Source organism: Theropithecus gelada, chromosome 11 (genome assembly GCF_003255815.1).
Source record: "Theropithecus gelada isolate Dixy chromosome 11, Tgel_1.0, whole genome shotgun sequence".
In the NCBI taxonomy this organism is placed as follows: domain Eukaryota; kingdom Metazoa; phylum Chordata; class Mammalia; order Primates; family Cercopithecidae; genus Theropithecus; species Theropithecus gelada.
Genome location: NC_037679.1, coordinates 96152647 through 96171030, shown reverse-complemented (window position 1 = coordinate 96171030; position 18384 = coordinate 96152647).

Genomic DNA, 18384 nt, shown 5'->3' with positions numbered 1-18384 from the left:
CAAGACAAGGGTGTCCAGCTTTCCTCTCAGAATCTCCATTTGGATGGCTGAGCACCTCCAGCCTGTCTAAAACAGAACCCCTCTTCTCTGCCTTACCTGCACTTCTTGCCATCTTTCCCATCTCAATTAACAGCAGTATTCTTCCAATTGCTTGGCAAAACCTGGGCAGAGTGTCTCTCAACTCCCCTCTTTCTTTTAAATCCCATGCACACTCCATTAGCAAATCCTGTTATCTCTGCTTCCAGAATATATTCACAAACTGATCACTTCTCACCACCACCTCCAGGTCCAAGCAAACTGGATTATTACATTTTGCCTCCCAACTGGCCTTTCTGCCTTCCCCTTCTTCGATTATAGTCTGATCTCCACACAGCAACTAGAGTATTCATTCTGGAACATTTAAGGTCATGTCACTCCCCTGTCATAACCCTCCATGGCTTCCCATTCTCTCAATACAGGCCAGCAGCCTGAGATGGCCCACAAGCCCCGCTACCATCTGCTCTGCTTCATCCCTCTGGCTGCATGTGCCTCCACTTTCTCCCTTGCTCACACAAAGAGCACACACTCCTTCCTCTGCCCTTGAGGGTCTCTCTGCTGAAAAGTTATTTTTTTGTGTATGGTTGTGGCTTACACTGTCATGTATTTTACGTCCTTATTCAAATACTCTCTGGTATTTGAGATTTGTCCTAGTCACCATATCTAAAATATCAACCAGATCTCACCATTCTGACACTCCCTTGCCCACATCCTCTAAATTATTTTTCTCTTTAGTACTTATCACTTAAAATACACTCCTCAGTAAACTAAAGACAAGTAAAATAATCTGTTTAAATTATTTTTTAATTAGCCATGAGATTCGAAATAATTAATTATAATTATTTCTAATAATTATATAATTATAATCATTACTATTTTGAGGCAGAGTCTCTCTGTGTCACCCAGGCTGGAATACAGTGGCGTGAACACGGCTTACTGCAGGCCTTGACCTCCTGGGCTCAAGTGACACTTCTGCCTCAGCCTCCCGAGGAGCTGAGACTACAGGCATGTGCCACCACACTCAGCTCATTTTTGTATTTTTCTTTAGAGATAGGGCCTTTCCATGTTGATCAGGCTGGTCTTGAACTCCTGGGCTCAAGTGATCTGCCCACCTCAGTCTTCCAAAGTGCTGGGATTACAGGTGTGAGCCACTGCACCTGGCCTTGTCTAAATTACTATTGCTGAAAAAATTCCTCAGGGCACCAGCAAAGATAGTAGATGGTAGTTGCCTTTGGCACTCTCAGTTCTATAGGACAGTTGATCAAGGAGCAGAATGGAGACTCCAAATTCATCGCAGTGTCCACTGGAAGGTGCAGGCGTTTGAAATCAGATCCCTTTAAGTTGTATCCTCAGATGTGAGTTGGGCTTTTATCATATTTTCACCCATTTGTCAAGAGAATTACACACAGGTACACACAATTGGGTTGTTTTATTGTTTTAAATAAAAATGGCATAGATTTAAGGTGCATAACATGGTGTTTTGATATCCATAATGAAAGGATTACTACAGTCAAGCTAATTAACTTATCCCTCTCCTCACATAATAACCTTGTATGTGCAAGTGTGTGTGGTTACTGCACCTGAAATCTACTGTCTTAGAAAATTTCCAGTATACAATTTTTTCTTTTTGAGACAGAGCCTCACTCTGTTACCCAGGCTGGTGTGCAGTGGCATGATCTTGGTTCACTGCAGCCTTGACCTCCTGGGCTCAAACAGTCCTCCCACCTCAGCCTCCCGAGTAGCTGAGACCACAGGTGCACACCACCACCCTGGGCTATTTTTTAAAAAATTTTTTTTGTACAGAGAGGGTCTCACTATGTTGCTTATTTGGGTCTTCAACTCCTGGGCTCAAACAATCCTCCCATCTCAGCCAAAGTGCTGTGATTACAGGTGTGAACCACTGGCCTGGCCCAATATAGTATTTTTTAACTACAGTCATCATGTTGTGCAATAGATCGCTAGACTTATTAATCCTGTATAACTGCAACTTTGTACCATTTGAGCAATGTCTTCCCATTTTCCCTACCTCCCCATACCTAGTAACCACCATTTTACTTTCTTTCTTTTTTTTTTTTTTTTTTTTTTGGAGACGGAGTCTCTGTTGCCCAGCCTAGAGTGCAATTGCGAGATCTTGGCTCACTGCAACCTCTGCCTCCCAGGTTCAAACAATTCTCCTGCCTCAGCCTCCCAATTAGCTGGAATTTCAAGCATGCACCACCACGCCCAGCTGATTTTTGTATTTTTAGCAGAGACAGGGTTTTCACCATGTTGGCCAGGCTGGTCTCAAACTCCTGACCTCAAGTGATCCACCCACCTCGGCCTCCTAAAGTGCTGAGATTACAGGCATGAGCCACTGTGGCTGGTTCACCATTTTACTTTCTGCTTCTATGTATTCAACTTTTTAGGATTACGCCTATAAGTGAGATTATGCAGTATTTTTCTTTCTGTTTCTGACTTATTTCACCAAGCATAATGTCCTCCAGATTTATCAATGTTGTTGCAAATGGCAAGATCTCCTTTTTTAAAGCGGAATAATATTCTTATTCTTTTTTATATATATATATATATATCACATTTTCTTGATCCATTCATCTGTCAACAGACACTTACGTTGTCTCCGTATCTTGGCTATTGTGAATAGTGCAGGAGTGGACATGGGAGATATCTCTTCAAGGCACTGATTTCATTTTCTTTGGGTGTTTACCCAGAAGCAGGATTACTCAATATGGTAGTTCTGTATTAAAAGTTTTGAGGATCGCATAGTAGTTCTATTTTTAGTTTTTTTTTGAGAAACATCCATACTGTTCCCTATAACGGCTGTGCCAACTTACATTCCCACCAACAGTGTACAAAGGCTCCTTTTGCTCCACATTCTCACCAACACGTGTTTTCTTTTGTCTTTCTGGTAGCAGCCATTCTAACAGGTGTGAGGTTATGAGATAGGAAAAAATAAAAATGTAAAATGCGAAACCAAAAGCATATAATAGGGGCCAGGCACGGTGGCTCACGCCTGTAATCCCAGCACTTTGGGAGGCCGAGGCAGGCGGATCACCTGAGGTCAGAAGTTCGACATCAGCCTGGCCAACATAGTGAAACCCCATCTCTACTTAAAAAAAAAAAAAATAGCCAGGTATGATGGCAGGCGACTGTAATCCCAGCTACTCGGGAGGCTGAGGCAGGAGAATTGCTTGAACCCGGGAGGTGGAGGTTGCAGTGAGCAGAGATTGTGCCACTGCACTCCAGCCTGGGCGACAGAGTGAGACTGCATCTTTAAAAAAAAAAAAAAAAAAAAAAAGTATGATAGGAAAAACTGACATTTTTTCTTCCACATTCACATACCACTCAACACAGCCCTTCTGACACCAGATGTGTGCTGGTCTTTTCCCAAGCACCAAGCAGTTTTCCAGGGCACACCAATTGTGTGTTCTATAATTTAATTCAGTTCTGGCACTATCTACCTAGAGATAGCATCAGTCCTCACAGATGGTGGGTCTGTGCCACAAGATGGCCCCCACTTCAGATGCCAATCTCAAATTTCAGGTTGTGACCTGTACTTCTGATCAACCGGCTTAGGGGTTCCTACAAGCCACGCCTTGCGTTCCATTAATTTGATACGCTGGCTTAACAAACTTGGGGAAACACTTACTTAACTTTTGCCAGTTTATTATGTTAATGAAGCATATAATATAGCATACAGGCCAGGTGTGGTGGCTCATGCCTGTAATCCCAGCACTCCAGAAGGGTAAGGTAAGTGGATCACTTCAGACCAGGAGTTCGAGACCAGCCTGGCCAGCATGATGAAACTTCCATCTCTACTAAAAAAACACAAAAATTAGTTGGGCATGGTGGCTCACCCCTGTAGTCCCAGCTACTCAGGAGGCTGAGGCATGAGAATCGCTTGAACTTAGGAGGCAGAGGTTGCAGTCAGCTGAGATTGCACCACTGTACTCCAGCCTGGGTGACAGAGTGAGATTCTGTCTCAAAAAAAAAAAAAAAGAGGCCGGGCGCGGTGGCTCAAGCCTGTAATCCCAGCACTCTGGGAGGCCGAGACGGGTGGATCACGAGGTCAGGAGATCGAGACCATCCTGGCTAACACGGTGAAACCCCGTCTCTACTAAGAAATACAAAAAACTAGCCGGGCGAGGTGGCGGGCGCCTGTAGTCCCAGCTACTCGGGAGGCTGAGGCCGGAGAATGGCGTGAACCCGGGAGGCGGAGCTTGCAGTGAGCTGAGATCCGGCCACTGCACTCCAGCCTGGGCTACAGAGCGAGACTCCATCTCAAAAAAAAAAAAAAAAAAAAAAAAAAAAAAAAAAAAAAAGATACATATGAACAGCCAGATGAAAGTACAGAGGGTAAGAACGGGAGGGGTCTGAGCACAGAAGCTTCCTTCCCCTAGACTTGGGGTGTGCCACCCTCCCGCTACACAGATATATTTACCAGCTCAGAAGCTCTTTGAACTCCACAGTTCAGGGATTTTCATGGAGCCTTGGTCATGTAGGCACGATTAATTATGAACTCTATTCCCAGCCCCTCTCTTCTCTCGGGAGAACGGGGAGTGGGGCTGAAAATTCTAAGCTTCTAGTCATTACTTGGTCTTTCCGGGGACTGGCACCTCTTCTAGAGCTTATCGGGAGTCATCTCATTAGAACAAAATATACTCCTGTCATCCAGAAATCCCAAGCTGTTCAAAAGCTCTATGTCAGATGCTCTTATCACTCAAGAGATTCTCAGGGCTTTAGGAACTCTGGGCCACGAACCAGGGGCAGAGACCAAATATATATTATTCTTATTCTTTCACAGAGATGATATCTCATTGTGATTTTGATTTGTATTTCCCTCATGATTACATTTTCACACACTTGGACAATTATATGTCTTCTTTTGACAAGTGTCTATTCAGGTCCTTTGTCCATTTTTAATTGGGTTATTTATGTGAGAATAAATATGATTTAAAAGCTGTTTGTGGACCAGGCACGGTGGCTCACGCCTGTAATCTCAGCACTTCGGGAGGCTGAGGTGGGCGGATCACTTGAGGTCAGGAGTTCGAGACCAGCCTGGCCAATGTGGTGAAACATCGTCTCTACTAAACATACAAAAATTAGCTGGGCATGGTGGCGCGTACCTGTAATCCCAGCTACTCGAGAGGCTGAGGCAGAATTGCTTGAACCCAGGAGGCGGAGATTGCAGTAAGCCGAGATCACGCCATTATACTCCAGCCTGGGTGACAAGAGTGAAACTCCATCTCAAAACAATTTTAAAAAGCTGTTGGACCCCCAGAAACACTGTAAGTCTTGAGAGAGATGTAACTGTGTTCTGAGTCACATATGGTTGCAACATCTGCTTCTCAAGTTATAGACTAACCCACTTCCTTATTTTTCTTGTACTGTATAGTAACTAGAGAAAATTAAATGACGTCAAGGACAAAAACCTCTTGCCTTGTTAATTAATGACCCTTATTATAGATTAACTTCTCCTTTATTGTCTTGCTTTGCTTAGATCAGATGACAGAAAACATATGACTATTACACCCTCTGCAAAAGATGCTATATGTACCCTTCCCAAAAAGAAACACTGCCTATAATCAATCAAATTGTTATAACTATGCACCAACCTTGTATGAAAAATGTTGTAATTATGCATAAACTCCTGTGTCTCTACCTGTATAAATGATACTTTAACTTCCCTAGTTCAGAACACTGACTCCATTTCCTTGGAGCTGGTGTTCTTAATGGACTATCTTCAAACTTTGTCCTTGAATAAACTTTATTTAAATTAGATTCTGACCCTTTTGATTATTTTAGGTTGACATTTTTGTTTTGGTACTAAGTTGTATGAATTCCTTATATATTTTGGATATTAAATCCCTGTTCACCTTTTTTTTTTTCCTTTTTGAAACAGTGTCTCGCTCTGTCACCCAGGCTGGAGTTCCGTGATGCAATCACAGCTCACTGCAGCCTTGACCTCCCAGGCTCAAGCAATCCTCCTGCCTCAGCCTCCTGAGTAGCTGGGACTACAGACACAAGCCACCATGCCCAGATGATTTTTATACTTTTTTTGTAGAGATAGAGGCCTCTCTTTGTTGCCCAGACTGGCCTTAAACTCCTTGGCTCAAGTGATCCTCCTGCCTCAGCTTCCCAAAGTGCTGGAATTATATGCATTAGCCACTGCACCTGGCCAGACATTAACCCTTTCATCAAATATATGATTAGCAACCATTTTCTTCTAACCTATAGGTTGGCTTTTCATTTTGATGACTGTTTTCTTTGCTGTGCAGAAGCTTTTCAGTTTGATTTAGTCCTGCTTTTTATTTTTGCTTTTGTTGCCTGTTCTTTCGGTGTCATAGCCAGAAACATCATTGCCAAGGCCAATGTCAAGAAGCTGCCCATTCCCACCCCCATTTTCTTCCAGTAGTTTTTTGGTTTCAGGCCTTATTTAAGTCCTTAATTCATTTTAGTTGATTTTGGTGTATGGTGTAAGATAAGGGATCAATTTCATTCTTTTGCATGTGGATATCAGTTTTCTAACACAATTTATTGAAGAGACTATCCTTTCCCCACTGTGTATTCTTGGTGCCCCTGTTGAAAATTAGTTGACCTGCTGGGTGTGGTGACTTACGCCTGTATTTCCAACACTTTGGGAGGCCAAGGTGGGTGGATCACTTGAGGTCAGGAGTTCAAGACCAGCTTGGCCAACATGGTGAAACCCCATCTGTACTAAAAGCACAAAAATTAATCAGGCATGGTGGCTCACACCTGTAATCCCACCTACTTGTGAGGCTGAGGCAGGAGAATCACTTGAACCTGGGAGGTGCGGGTTACAGTGAGCTGAGATCATGCCACTGCACTCCAGGACAGGCAACAGAGACTCTGTCTCAAACACGCACACACGCACACACACATGCACACACACAAAGAAAATTAGTTGACTTTGTATGCTGGAGTTTATTAGGGATCTTTCTATTCTCTTACATTAGTCTACATGTCTGTTTGTATGCCAGTACCATGCAGTTTGACTACCATAGTTTTGTGATATAATTTGAAATCAGAAAGTATGCTGCCTGTAACTTTGTTCTTCTTTCTCAAGATTGATTTGTGTATTCAGGGTCTTTTGTTCCATACAAATTTTAGAATTGTTTATTTCTTTGGAAAATGGAATTTTGATAGGAATTGTGTTTAATCATTTAATCTCTATGTCCCTTTTTTAGTATAAACTTTTTTTTTTTGAAGGAGTGGAGTGCAGGCTGGAGTGCAGTGGCATGATCATGGCTCTCTACAGCCTTGATTTCCTGGGCTCAGGTGATCCTCCCACCTCAGCCTCCTGAGTAGCTGGGACTACAAGTATGTGCCACCATGCCTAGCTAATTTTTGTATTTTTTGTAGAGATGGGGTTTTGCCATGCTGCTCAGGCTGGTCTCGAACTCCTGGGTTCATGTGATCCGTCTGCCTTGGCCTCCCAAAGTGTTGGAATTATAGGTGTGAGCCACTGTGCCAGGCCCGTATAGATATTTTAACAATATTAACTCTTCTAATCCATGAACACAGGATATCGTTCCACTTATTTGTCATTGTCTTCAATTTCTTTCATCAATGTTTTATAAGTTTCAGTGTATATATCTGTCACCTCCTTGGTTAAGTTTATTCCTAACTATTGTATTATTTTTGATGCTGTCATAAATGAAATTGTTTTCTTGATTTTCTTTTTGGGTAGATCTTTGTTCTCGTAAATAAATGCAACTAATTTTTGTATGTTGGTTTTTTAATCCTGCAACTTTACTGAATTTATTAGTTCTAATCTTTTTTTGTGTGTGGACTCTTTTGTTTTCTACATACAGAATTATGTCATTTACAAAGAGAAATAATTTTACTTCATCCTCTCAAATTTGGATGCCTCTTATTTTTCTTGTGTGATTGTTCTTGCTAGCACTTCCAGCATTATGTTGAAAAGAAGTGGCAACAGTGGGCATCCTTGCCTTGTCCCAGATCTTAGAGGAAAAGTTTTCAGCTTTTCCATTAATTTTGATGTTAGCTGTGTGCTTTTCGTAAATGGCGTTATTGTGCTGAGGAATTTCCTTCTATACCTATTTTGATGAATTTTTTTCTACCATGAATGAGTGTTGAAGTTTGTCAAATGCTTCTACATCTCTTGACATGATCATGTGGTTTTTAATATGACATAGCACATTGATTGATCTGTATGTGTTAAATCACTCCAAAGGATAAATCCCACTTGGTCATGGTGTAGAATCTTTTTGATGTGTTGTTGAATTTGGTTTGCTACTATTTTATTGAGGATTTTTGTATCTATCACATATTTCTTCCTTCCTTCCTTCCTTCCTTCCTTCCTTCCTTCCTTCCTTCCTTCCTTCCTTCCTTCCTTCCTTCCTTCCTTCCTTCCTTCTTTCCTTCCTTTCTTCCTTTCTCTTTCTTTCCTTCTTTCCTTCTTTCCTTCTTTCTTTCTTTCTTTCTTTCTGAAACTGAGTCTTGCTCTGTCACCCAGGCTGGAGTGCAGTGGTGCAATCTCAGCTCACTGCAACCTCTGCCTCCTAGGTTCAAGTCATTCTCCTGCCTCAGTCTCCCAAGTAGCTGGGATTACATGTGTCCACCACCACACTTGGTTAATCTTTTTTTTTTTTTTTTTTTTTTGAGACGGAGCCTCAGTCTGTCGCCCAAGCTGGAGTGCGATGGTGGGATCTCAGCTCACTGCAAACTCCGCCTCCTGGGTTCAAGCGATTCTCCTGCCTCAGCCTCCTGAGTAGCTGGGATTACAGGCGCCTGCCACTATGCCGGGTTAATTTTTGTATTTTTAGTAGAGATGGGGTTTCACCATGTTAGTCAGACTGGTCTCCAACTTCTGACCTCAAGTGATCCACCAACCTCAGCCTCCCAAAGTGCCAGGATTACAGGCACGAGCCACCACGCCCGGCCAATTTTTTTGTATTTTCAGTAGAGATGGGGTTTCACCATGTTGGCCAGCCTGGTATCAAACTCCTGACCTCAGGTGATCTGCCCACCTCGACCTCTCAAAGTGCTGGGATGACAAGGCGTGAGCCACCGCACCCGGCCTTTCACATATTTCTTAATGGCAGCTCTTTTTTTTTTTTTTTTTTTTTGAGACAGAGTCTGGCTCTGTCCCCAGGCTGGAGTGCAGTGGCCGGATCTCAGCTCACTGTAAGCTCCGCCTTCCGGGTTTACGCCATTCTCCTGCCTCAGCCTCCCGAGTAGCTGGGACTACAGGCGCCCGCCAACTCGCCCGGCTAGTTTTTTGTATTTTTTAGTAGAGACGGGGTTTCACCGTGTTAGCCAGGATGGTCTCGATCTCCTGACCTTGTGATCCGCCCGTCTCGGCCTCCCAAAGTGCTGGGATTACAGGCGTGAGCCTCCGCGCCCGGCATGGCAGCTCTTTGAAACACACACACACACACACACACACACACTCACATCCTTACTGAAACTGAAATTGTTTTTTAAAGCCCAATAGTTTCCCTGACAAGGGCCCTCTTTCTTCCTGCTCAGCCTCTGACTAGGGAATGATCCCATTCTCTATACGAAAAATCATCTAAAAAGTTCAGCCAACAGCTAGAAAGCAGAAAAGCTGGGACTGAGATTTGAATGCATCAGCCTTATTCCAAAGCCCATGCAATACTCTCAAGCTGGTAAAATCAACCCCACAGACCTTAATCTATCTGACCATATCAATTTAGAAATCTTCATCAGAGCTACAGAGAAAGATCCCCCCGCCACCTCCACATAACTGTATCATTTAGAATTGGTATATGTCAGGCAAACTCAATAAATGGCTTATGCAAGAAAGACTTTGTCTTCCACCCAAAAATGTAGACAGTTGACCTAGCAAGTATCAAATCTAAATCTAGTTGAAACATGGACCTGTACTTCTTTGGAGCTCCCTGTTTTATCAAAAGAGGCTCTGTTGGCAGAATTATCTGTAGATATTTGTTTACTCTATTTTATAAAGTGTATTTGCTATGGTGCTGGCAAAACCTAATAAACACAACACAAAATACAGTCTACATTCCTGTATAATGTCTCTTTCTGTTTTGAAAATCTTTTCAGTATATAGACTGTAAAAAAAGATTCTCTCTAACATATATCAATCCGTTTTAGATATTCAGCATTTGAAAATGAAGTTCCTGAAGAGAAACAAATATTCTGTTTGTTTTGATGTTCTACCCCTTTGGGGTCAAGTTAAAAAAGTGATTTTATGAGAAATTTATAAAGATTACCTTTGAAAGCTGAAATTCATTCATCTGATTAATATTTATTAAAGGCCTATTATGAGAGAGCATAAGGGAAACATCGAAGGTGAATACTGGTGTGCATTATAGGTCTTCAAGCAGTTTATAATGTTGTTAAAAGCTTTAAAAGTAGACATGATACTTAAAGGCAGTCGCAATGGCTCACGCCTATAATTCCAGCACTTTGGGAGACTGAGGCAGGCAGATTACCTGAGGTCAGGAGTTTGAGACCAGCCTGACCAACATGGTGAAACCTTGTCTCTACTGAAAACACAAAAATTAGTCGGACGCAGTGGTGCATGCCTGTAGTCACAACTACTCGGGAGGATGAGGCAGCAGAATTCTTTGAACCCGGGAGGCAGAGGTTGCAGAAAGCCGAGATTGTGCCACAGCACTCCACCCTGGGTGACAGAGTGAGATTCTGCCTCAAAAAAAAAAGAAAAGAAAAGACAAAATACTTAAATGACTGACAATATTAAAATAAATAGCTATAAAAGACAAATCTAAAAATTACTGAATCATGGCATCTCAAAGTTGAAGGAACTTTAGTGTTTCTTTAGCCATACGCTTTTCAAAATGGGACATGCACATCCGGAGATATGCTTATTTTTTGAGGGTGCAGCAATTGATCAAGGATAAGTTGAAGCCACAGGATGGACATGCCATGCTTTCCTGGAACATAAAGGTTTCCCAAAAATTAGAGGAAAACATTATTTTTATTTAAAAAATTATTTAGAGACTAATGTAATATGCACATTAATTTCCTTATACTTATGTCTTTTCCCCACTTTTTTTTTTAATTTTTATTTTTTGAGACAGAATCTCACTCTGCCACCCTGGCTGGAGTGCAGCGGTACAATCTTGGCTTACTGCAACCTCCATCTCCCAGGCTCTCCCACCTCAGCCTTTCCAGTAGCTGGGACCACAGGCACCCACCACCACACCTGGCTAATTTTTGTATTTTTTATAGAGATGGGGTTACACCACGTTGTCCAGGCTGGTCTCGAACTCCTGGACTCAAGACATCCACTTGACTGGGCCTCTCAAAGTGCTTGGATTACAAATGTGAGCTACCACACCAGGCCTTTCTTTTCCCCATTATTATCTTCTACTCTCATGAGCAAAGGAAAAGGCCTCAAGACATGGAAGACTTCAACAATTTTTATTTTCCCCTGTCTGCATAGTAAACCCACATGTAGCAGGCCTACCAGTGTGGTTGCTAATATAGCATCATGAAACTTTTAAAGATCAAACATAGATTCCAAGTAAGTTGATTGATTTGCAATTATACCCTCAGATGCTCAGCATTTCTTAGTTTGCTCTTCTTTATATAGACAGTTTGATGGGGGAAAAACTGAGAAAAAATGATTCTCTAATTCTCTGTAAAAAGCATGAATTCTTGCTAAAATTTTCCAAATGTGGTCTCCTACTTTTTTTTTTTTTTTTTTTTTTTTTTTTTTTTGAGACAAGTTCTTGCTTTGTTGCTTTGTTGCCCAGGCTGGAGCGCAGTGGCGCAATCTCAGCTCACTGCAGCTTCAACTTCCTGGGCTCAAATGATCCTCCCACCTCAGCCTCCTGAGTAGCTAGGAATACAAGCATGTGCCACCACTCTCAGCTAATATTTTAATTTTTTTATAGTGACAGGATTTCACTATGTTGCCCAGGCTAGTCCTGCACTGCTGGGCTCAGGCGATCCTCTCGCCTCAGCCACCCAGAGTGCTGGGATTACAGGCATGAGCCACTGCACCTGGCCTCTCTTACTCTCTTGTACAAACCCAGTATGGTTGGCCCTCTATATGCATGAGTTCCACAGCCTTGGATTGAAAATAATTGAAAAACAAACAAAATAACAATTAAAAATAATACAAATTTTAAAAACAATACGGTATAGCAACTATTTACATAGCATTTACATTGTATTAGGTATTATAAGTAGTCTAGAGATGACTGAAAGTATACAGGAGTATGTGTATAGGTTATATGTAAATACTATGCCATTTTATATAAAGGACTTGAGCATCCTCGGATTTTGGTATCTGAAGAGGGTCCTGGAACCAATCAGTCCCTCGTGGTTCCCAAGGGACAGCTGTACCAGGATATGCATCATCCACTTTGTGGCATGAGTTCAGAAGAAGAAGAAAACCATGGTAGATAAAAGCTACAATAATAAAAATAATTGAAATAATCACAAGTTTAATGATATACAGGCAGTGCTTGATTGAGACTTTGATGAATAGATAGGATTTGAACGTTTATCATTCGAATAATAAAATGAATAGAAAATATTTGACTATTCATTTATCTTCATTGAGGATGGGGCAGAGAATTCTGGGAAGAGAGTATAGTGTAATGAAACCAGCATGGTTGGCCGGGCGCGGTGGCTCAAGCTTGTAATCCCAGCACTTTGGGAGGCCGAGACGGGCGGATCACGAGGTCGGGAGATCGAGACCATCCTGGCTAACACGGTGAAACCCCGTCTCTACTAAAAAATACAAAAAAAAAAAAAAAAACTAGCCGGGCGAGGTGGCGGGCTCCTGTAGTCCCAGCTACTCCGGAGGCTGAGGCAGGAGAATGGCGTAAACCCGGGAGGCGGAGCTTGCAGTGAGCTGAGATCCGGCCACTGCACTCCAGCCTGCGCGACAGAGCCAGACTCCGTCTCAAAAAAAAAAAAAAAGAAACCAGCATGGTCTTCGAAGACAGAGAGACTTGGGCCCAAGATCTGTCCCCTTTTATTTTTTCTTTGAGACAGGGTCTCACCCTGTCACCTAGGCTGGAGTGCACTGGTGCAATCATAGGTCACTGCAGCCTCCAACTGCTCAGCTCAAGCGATCCTCCTACCTCAACCTCCTGAGTAGCTGTGACTACCGACGTGTGCCACCACACCCAGCTAATTTTTGTATTTTTTGGAGAGACAAGGTTTCCCCATGTTTGCCCAAGCTAGTCTCAAACTCCTGGGCTTAATCGATCTGCCTGCCTTGGCCTCCCAAAGTGCGGGATTACAGGAGTGAGCCACCGTGTCCAGCAGATCTGGCGCTTTCCCTTAGGAAATGTATGACATTGGGAAAGAAGTCCTTCCTCACAAAGTCATCCTGATGGTTTTCTTAGCTACTGTGTGTGAATCTGAAAGCATGGCACCTGGGATATGTAAAATATGCTTGATAAAATTTCTCATCTCTCCAGGTGACAGGAACAGCATGAGCTTGTTGTCCTCCCAACCTTGCTGTTCCTGTCATCTTCTCTCCAGGTGTTCTCAGCAGGGTTGTGAGGACTTGCTTCTGATATTTTAGCAACAGTTTGAGCTCAGTCTGGTTTGAGTGAAGGCTCACAGTAAAGCTATGATGACATAAAATTAAGATGCTATTCATATTTTATATAATCTTCTTAAGGAAAACTCTAATAAAATCCAGAGTTAACTAACTTACATGTAGCTATAAAATTCTTTATGTTAAGGAAACCTGATTTGTCCAGCATAAGAAAATACTTTATTTCTTAGAAAGCAATATTCCCTGTTCACCTTGCTTCTTCTAAAGGAATAAAAATTATATCTCTTATAATTACAGAAGCATTTTCTCTTTTGGGGGATTTGGAGTTAGTGAGACTGAAAAACAATTTTGTGGGGTTTCATTCAGCTATTAGTTATTTTCCTTACTAACTACTCTCTCCCCTCACCAACTTCTATTGAAAAACCACAGCACAACCTGGCTAGTTCATTTTTAACAAAAATAACATGACTTGGAAATTGTGCTGCTGGTGCACATCTGGACTTCACCACTTAATCCTCACCATGAGAAGCACAAGGTGAGGTTTCATTATGGCCACTATGTGAAGCCAAATTGGGGACTTCCCCTGGGAGTCTCCAGGGTGTACATTCCTGTGTCTGAGGCCAGCATGCTCCGGCAGTGACTCCCCAGGCCACTATTTTTGGACACCAGCTAGATTGTTCAATATGATACTTTGTTGTTTTTTAAAAGAGCTCAAAAAGGAGTCTGTGTGGGTGAAAGTGTGATTTTTGGAGTGCTTGTACTTCTGCATTCCCCGATTTTTGTTTTTCTCAGTTTACTGCCAGCCATATTACAGAACTTCTCTGGGGTATGAAGAAGTTGAGTGACAGGCCTTTATGCATATACAGGAATTACTCATTCAACTTCTGCTGTGCAGCTGCCCAGGACTCTTCAAGGATGAGAGAACAGTAAACAAGAATGTATCAAAAATCTAGGACTGGGCAAAGGGCTAAAACAAAAGAATTATTTTTAATGGGAAAATGAACTAAGGAACCTTCTCTGATCATGCACATATAAGATGTAGAGTAGCAGGAAAAGTTAGGTTTTGTAATCTAGCACGTAGAGATTTGAATTCTGTCTCCACCATTTCCTAACCATCCTCCTCCTCCACATTTCTTTGAATGTGTTACCTAATGTCACATGTTTCAGTTCCTCCATGTATAAAATGTGATCAAATAATAGTGATAATAGCTAATGTTTATTGTGTACTTACTTTATGGAAGCACATTGCATATAGTATCTCATTTAAATCCAAGAGGTAGGAAATATTATTATTCCTATGTTCAGGCATAAATATCTGAGGTGGCTCAGAGGTGAAACAGCTATTTTGCAGGATAGCCAAAGATAACATAGGCCAGGCATGGAGGCTCATGACTGTAATCCCAACACTTTAGGAGGCTGAGGCTCGTGGACCACTTGAGGTCAGGAGTTTGAGACCAGCCTGGGCTACATAGTGAGACCCTGTCTTGAAAATGATAATAACATAAACAAGTGTCTCACAGAAGTTACTCTATAAATAACAACTATTTTTATAAAATATTATCTTACAATAACTGGTATATTTAATAACTGGTATATTAGAAGATGAGATATTTCAATGCCACACCTCTACAACCATTTGATCTTTGACAAACCTGACAAAAACAAGCAATGGGGAAAGGATTCCCTATTTAATAAATGGTGCTGGGAAAACTGGCTAGTCATATGCAGAAAACAGAAAACTGGACCCCTTCCTTACATCTTATACAAAAATTAACTCAAGATGGATTAAAGACTTACATGTAAAACCCAAAACCATAAAAACCCTAGAAGAAAACCTAGGCAATACCATTCAGGACATAGGCATGGGCAAAGACTTCATGACTAAAACACCAAAAGCAATCGCAACAAAAGCCAAAATTGACAGATGGGATCCAGTTAAACTAAAGAGCTTCTGTACAGCAAAAGAAGCTGTCATCAGAGTGAACAGGTAACCTACAGAATGGGAGAAAAAAATTGCAGTCTACCCATCTGACAAAGATCTAATATCTCAGCATCTACAAGGAACTTAAGCAAATTTACAAAAAAAAAATAACCTCATCAAAAAGTGGGCAAAGGATATGAACAGACACTTCTCAAAAGAAGACATTCATGTGGCCAACAAACACATGAAAAAAGGCTCATCATTACTGGTCATTAGAGAAATGCAAATTAAAATCACAATGAGATACCATCTCACGCCAGTTACAATGGTGATTATTAAGTCAGGAAACAACAGATACTGGTGAGGCTGTGGAGAAATAGGAATGCTTTTACACTGTTGGTGGGAGTATAAATTAGTTCAACCATTGTGGAAGACGGTGTGGCGATTCCTCAAGGATCTAAAACCAGAAATACCATTTGACCTAGCAATCTCATTACTGGGTATATACCCAAAGGATTATAAATCATTCTACTATAAAGACACATGCACATGTATGTTTATTGCAGCACTATTGACAATAGCAAAGACTTGGAACCAACCCAAATGCCCATCAATGATAGACTGGATAAAGAAAATATGGCACATATACACCAGGGAATACTATGCAGCCATAAAAATAATAATGAGTTATTGTCCTTTGCAGGAACATGGATGAAGCTGGAAGCCATCATTCTCACCAAACTAACACAAGAACAGAAAACCAGACACTGCATGTTCTCACTCATAAGTGGGAGTTGCACAATGAGAACACATGGACACAGGGAGGGAAACATCAAACACTGGGGCCATGTTGGGGGGTGGGGGGCAAGGGGATAGAGAGCATTAGGACAAATACCTAATGCATGCAGGGCTTAAAACCTAGATGATGGGTTGATAGGTGCAGCAAACCACCATGGCACATGTATACTCATGCAACAAACCTGCAAGTTCTGCACATGTATCCCAAAACTTAAAGTAAAATTTAAAAAAAAAAAAAAGAATAACAAAAATTTCATCCTTCTACTTCAAAGCTTCTCTTTAAAAAAAAAAATAGAAGATGAGATATTTCAAAAATATAAGTTGTGACCATCCACAAGTTATCTGCACCCATGGTTCAAAGTTTTCTGATTAGTTATGAAATATGAGTAGATTTATGGTTCTCACATTTTGGTGTGAGTGAGTGAGTGCATAAAATTGCAGATTCCACAAATTTTGACTTCGTGCATACCAGGGCTCTGCGTTTTTGAAAAACATGCCAATAATTCATTCCAAAGCTGGTGGTCAGTTTGGAGGCGAACTTTGATAAATATTGGCCTAGAAGATCTCCAAAGTCTCATCCAGCTCTAAAATGACAAAATAAATTTTTTTAAGCTGTCATGGGGTAACGGGGGAAGGAGGGCAGTTTTCAACAAATTGAAATGCCAGGGAAAATTAGAGGTGTTCCAAATTACATGGAACTCTTCACAGGGTTTTTTTCTCTTTGTGGGTAGATACATTCCAAAGACCAAATTCCATATTAGTTGTTTGCTCAGAGATGCAATGTAAGATCTGATATGATTCCAAAGATTAGTAGAGTAAATATTGACCCAGTTAGCTCTAAAATGGATGAGGGACAGTTCCTAAGGAAATTATAGCATATTAGAAACACCATGCCATCTGTAGAATTGCCATTCTCATCTCTAAAGATACTTCTTTCCAGAGATTCTTGAAGTCCTGGAACCATGTTGGCAAATTCTTCCTTCTCGGCTCTTTTCTTCTTTTCTTTTTTTTTTTTTTTTTTTTTTTGAGACGGAGTCTCGCTCTGTCGCCCAGGCTGGAGTGCAGTGGTGCAATCTCAGCTTACTGCAAACTCGGCCTCCCAGGTTTACGCCATTCTCCTGCCTCAGCCTCCTGAGTAGCTGGGACTACAGGTGCCTGCCACTGCACCCGGCTAATTTTTTGTATTTTTAGTAGAGACGGGGTTTCACCATGGTAGCCAGGATGGTCTCCATCTCCCGACGTCATGATCCACCTGCCTCGGCCTCCCAAAGTGCTAGGATAGGAGTGAGCCACTGCACCGGGCTGCGTTTTTTCTTTTAGGGTCTGCACTGGTGATTGCCTTTCTTTTATGATAATCTATTCAGTCACTACTAATCAAATCACAACCCCTCTTGTTTTCATTAAAATCAGTGTCCTTAATGAGATTTGAGAAGCAAACGACATCAACAGCTCCAAATTCTTTAGTTCACACTGCAGCCAGTTTCCCCCTCCCCACAACCCCTCACCCCTTTTACCCACCGATCCACACACTCCCCACCCGCATCCACACATTGGCTAAAAGTAGCAATCAATGAGGGCCTTTTCACTTTGTTACCAGAGGAGGAAAGGAAGAGTCAACCATCTCAGCACAGTTAGAAAACAACACTAGTAACTCACTCAGTACATGCCAGCACTGTGGGTAATTTGTTCAGCCTGCCTCTACCTCCATGCATTCAGGTTACTTTAGACCTCCATCCACAGGTTCCCTAAAGGAGGCATGGCTACAGCAAAAATTAAATAAAATCAAAATTCTCCATTGAGACAATTTTCCTGGATGTGCTCTGTAATTAGTTATTTATGCTCCATGCAAATAATCCTAAAATCTTAAGACAGATGAGAAAGGTCACATTGTGCATGATGTCATTTATATGGAAGTATTCAATTTCTATGAAAATACATCCAGGACAGGTAAATCCCTAAAGGCAGAAAGCAGACTGGTAGTTGCCCAGGAGCTAGAGAGGATACTAGGGAGTGGCTGCTTAAGGAATGTGGGCTTTTCTTTTGGGGATAGGAAAAAGTTCTGAAAATAGAGGTGGTAGTTACACAAGTCTGTACATGCTGAACGCCACTGAAT